The 4,853-nt window shown below is 44.5% G+C and overlaps 1 protein-coding gene across 6 annotated transcripts in view; it reads right to left on the bottom strand.

Moving 5' to 3' along the window:
* The window catches only part of astn1 (astrotactin 1), a 173,484-nt gene that overhangs the window by 9,683 nt on the left and 158,948 nt on the right, over positions 1 to 4,853 (bottom strand). The gene's annotated exons all lie outside the window — the stretch shown is intronic.

Below are 4,853 nucleotides of genomic sequence, written 5' to 3'. Positions count from 1 at the left end.
TCCTGCTCCTCAGGCTTCACTCCTGCTCCTCAGGCTTCACTCAGGCCGGTGGTGACACATGCAGCGGGCCTTGTTTTAACAGCTGGCACTGCGTACGTTAAAAGGGCATTTGGCTTCCACGGTGGGTGAGTACAAAAAAACTCTCTCCTTGGAAAAGTCTAAAACTGTGTTTGTGTGAGGGCAGAGCTGTGCAGCAGTGGGCGCTCAGAGGTGGTCGTGTGGGAGCTGCGGCCGCACAAGCCATATCTGTGTGTGTGTGTGTTTACACTACCTGCTGTACTGTATGTGTACATGTGTGGACGCCATGGGACGATCCCACGTACCTGCCACTGTGTACGCCTGCAAGAGTATTACCAAAAGGACAAGGGACAAATACTACAGTAAATGTTAAAATATTTGCAATCAACAAAGGCTGCCACAGGAGGCGCCATTAGTGGATATATGGATCCTCTGGGAATTAAACCCAGAACTCTCTGCTTTCAGGGCAGGCCTGCTAACTGCTAACTACACCATGGAAGCACCAACAGTCCTTAGAAAATACTTCAAATAAATGAAGTCACTTTTCAGTTTTGTCAGATCTTTTTCCTCTGTCCAACAAAGCAGCTGACGGCTCCGTCGTACTCATGTTTACATCCAGATGAAAATGTAATCTTTTGGATCTTTGAACTAAATGTTTTGCGACGTTGCGTTCCTTGGTGTCGACGTCGACCTTCTCTCTCCTGTTGTTTCCTCTGCTCTACAGTCAGTGAAGCTCTTTGGTCCAAACATGTGATATATAAATGAATCTGACTGGACTCCATTCTTCCACACTTCCTGCTGTGAACTGTCTTGAGATCCGTGCAGGCTGTGGGCGGTCTGCTCCCCCCTGCTGGACTCAAAGTGAATAGAACAAATTTCTCAGTTAAGTCTGACTTTTAATACTGAGCGCTGTGTGCTGCCAGGGGCGTAAATCAACAGCATGAAAATACCACCAACAACAACAGAAATGCTAACAATGCTGGGCTTTTGACAGACGAAATAAAATAAATAAAGGTTTGGACGTGCAACGATCTGTGATCTTTATAGTCCAGAGATGAACAAGAAGACTTCAAGCCTTTTATATATCCTTGGACACTGCATCGTTCATCATCGCTGAGGCCAGTTATCAAAAACATGGATTTACCAAATAATAAAAGCTGAATGACACTTTGAACAAACATGAAATGGAGAATTTATGGCAGTGGCATCAGAACCAACTGTTGAACAGATGAACATTTGAAGATTTCTTTTCTGACAGCTGCTGATGTTTTCAACCACCCATAAATCCACTGCATTGTATTTCTGCAGCACCAACCCGGCACCACGCCCCAGATGTTTGATCAACTGTAGATAATACACAACATCCTTCCAGAAACCTGAACCTTAACTCTAATCTTACTCCAAATCATTTGGTGACCTGCACTTGGACAACGTCCCCACAATAATTATTTTACCCCTGAAAAAATTCCACACAAATATGTTTCCAAAACACTGTCCCCATATGTATAACTAAGCCAGGTAGTCACACACAGACACACACACACACACACACACAGACACACACAAACTTGGCAGAAAAACAGATGAAAAACATCTGGATCTGTTTTTCTACCTTCCTCTTTAATAAACGGCAAACGAAGCAGGAAAACAACAACAGCAGATTACTGGAACACTCTTCACCGGTCAGCAGCTCTGGCTCAGGACGCCACCGGTGATCTGTGACCGTCAGAGGCCGACTGTCAATGACAGGAATATTTTGGGAGATTTAAAACAAGGGCAACGGGCAGGGCAGACAAAGGTAGTAGAGCCCAGAGGCCTGGTTGAACAGGACACAGTAACAGGTCTGTTACTCTCGCCGCTGCCGCCGCAGCAGCGTCCACAGAACGCTGCATCTCTACAATGCGAGAAATTGTTTGACCATTTCCTAGACGTAAACACGAGCAAACTGACCGCAGCGGCCAGGAGAGGGCCTCGCACGGCAACCGTTAACGTATCAGAATACGTCAGCGCTAAAGTGAAAGAGCTGGTGTTAAAGTTCACACACTAACGTGCAGGTGAAGGGAACGTTTTTCAGATTTAGCTTCTAACATGTGACTTTTTACTAATTCACCTCCAGCTCTGATGTTTCCATCCTTTTAATATTGTTATTATTTATTATTTGACTTTATTACTTCATCGCCTCTGTGTATATAACCAACCAACAGTAGTAGCCAAACCCTGACCCCGTCCCTGAAGTGGACACCAGGTGCAGCTGGTCTGATTCAAACCATGACATCACTGCAGAGAGACAGGGTTGAAACCCATGAAGTCATGAGGACGATGGGTTTTAATTACGAGCAGTCCAATAAAACTGTTCCTCACAGAGAACTCTCTGGAACCCCGCTCACAAAGAGGGCAACGATCTGACCTCTGATTGGTCAAGAAGACGTGTGGTGCTAAGGTCACCGGGAAAACAGCCAGACGGAGACCTCAAAACAACGACCCTGTGTCGGGACGTGGTCTGGGTCCAGGTGGGGCGGGGCAGCTACCGTCTCCTCAGTTAGCCCTGGCCTTGGAGTGAGTGTGATGCAGATAGGTGACTAATGAGTTTATTGATTTCAATCTTTGTTCCACCGACCCTTGAGCAAACCTTGCCCTCGCCGGGTGATCAAAGCGTTACATCACCACTCTCCCTGACTGTTTGTTTTCACAGAGGTCCTCGTCCAGCTGGGTGGTGTGCTGACTTAAAGCAGACTTCCTATTCATGAAGCCTCCACACATGCCAGGAGCTGTGCGTGTGTGTGTGCGCGTGTGTTTTGCAGCATGATCTCACCTTGTGTGCCTGAAGCTTGTTAAGGCAGAGAATAGCACACAAACAAGCTGTTGCTAGCACAGGAGCCAAGCGAGCCCGGGACGCTGCACCGTAGCGTACGTTAGCGGCTCAGACGTTGCACAACCTCAGACCAAACGGAGGCCATGCTAACTCAAGCATGCTGTTGTTAATGAATAGATACTCTGAGCATAAACAACACAGTTTCCACTTTGATTGGTAGTAAATCTGTCCACATCTGTTTCTGATGAACCTTCAGAGAAAGTAAAGGGAAGATGTCAAGTTTTTCTTCTTCTCTTTCCAGATCATCAGTCATGTCTGTTAAGAACAGTTCCCGTAAACGGACGATCAATTATTCCTCTGGACTTTATCACGCACGCCATTTGGAGAAATAAATTACAGTAAGAAAAAAAAAAAAAATAAAAAATCAGTTTTGGTTTTAAATATCAACAGTGTTTACCTCTCTGATCACAGTGACAACAGGACATCCACGTGCTGTGACTGTAAAGTACGCTGAGCGCTCGACTGTTTATGTTACTCATAACCGTGACATCACAGAATCATCAAGTAGTTTTCATGTAAACATATCAGACCTCAGGGTTTAGGTCTGAAGTTTAGCTCTGGTTCTTTGGTTTTCTTTGATGAAGTCTTTGGTAACTTACAAAAAAATTGGTAAAATCATAATATCAATCATAATATTTTAAAGTTACAGTGAACACCAATAACAATAGGAAATTATATCCATGGTGGACCAATAAGGCCTCGCCCCTCATTTTTGATACCTGATTATGCATCTCTTTACACTCCCTGACCTGGAGGTAAAAATAAAACTTTTGACTTTGAACTTCCAGCTCATTTTAACCAAATACATAAATGTTGTATCTTTAGGAACAGAAGTCTAACTGTTAAATATTTGTTTCCTTTGTTTCTGCACCTACGTCAACTGGGAAAAAAATACAGTGTACATTTAAAAGAACGAGAATAAGATAAAGAGAGAAGGGGGGGAGAAAGGGAGGAACAAAGGGAGGAATTAGTGGAAAAAAGGACCCGTGAAGGAAAGGCCTTTTCTGGGGCCAGACCTGACGAAGGAGGAAAACGAAGAGGAGATGAAGTGTGGATAAAACAGGAGGGGAACGTCCGAAAAATGATTTAAAGTGAAGATGGGAATTCTCTCAGGAAAAGAAACACAGAAGATAAGTGAAAAGATAAGGGATGGGTGAAGAAAGAACGCCAGCAGAGAAGGAGAGCTGGACGCCAAGGGGAGGTCAGAGGAGGAAATTACATCACCTCATGTGAAAGTGATTTTCTGAGATGACAGAAATCTGACAGCTAAAATCAAAACCACACAGCATGACCAACTTTCCCGATCTTTTCATCTTTTACTACGATACTGGACTCCCTGCTCCTCCTCTCTACATGCTGCCTGCCCCCCCCCCCCCCCCCCCCCGTCTCCAGATTCAACAGAATATATCTGTCCACCGCTGCTTAATCCAGTTAAAGACCTCAGGCTGAACTGAAGAGAATCCCAGCAGTCAGCTGGAGCGCCGGACACACTAAACTGGAGAATTACTTTGCCAAATTTTACCCACAATCCCCTGTGGTGCCCAGTCTGACCAGGTGGAGACGTTTGTCTTAGCTGGCTGTCACACAAATCTGCTGCAGTCGGAGGAATAAAGATGCAAATCTGCAGGTTTGTGAGTGGAACCGACCTGAACCGCAGTAAATCAAACACGAGGGAGTTGTTTTTTTTTTTTTTAGGCCAAATCTGGACACAATCACACAGAACATATGTGTCAAACTCAAGGCCCGCGGGCCATAGAAAATGAGTTTGTGGGCCGCATCTTAAAAAGTGGTTCATTGAGTTTCTGAACCTGAGAAATTTTAAAGAATTAATAATAATCAATGGCAGAAACATTTATTTCTATGATCCATTATGGAGTAGTTAGTCCATTTACCACTGTCCCCTGATATCGATCGGCCGATGTCATCGATTATATGTCCCAAATACATACCTATATTTTTTCCT

Source organism: Cynoglossus semilaevis, chromosome 20, assembly GCF_000523025.1.
Source record: "Cynoglossus semilaevis isolate Cse_v1.0 chromosome 20, Cse_v1.0, whole genome shotgun sequence".
Lineage (NCBI taxonomy): Eukaryota > Metazoa > Chordata > Actinopteri > Pleuronectiformes > Cynoglossidae > Cynoglossus > Cynoglossus semilaevis.
Note: the sequence above shows the minus strand (reverse complement) of the source record. Positions and strands in the feature narration are given on the sequence as shown.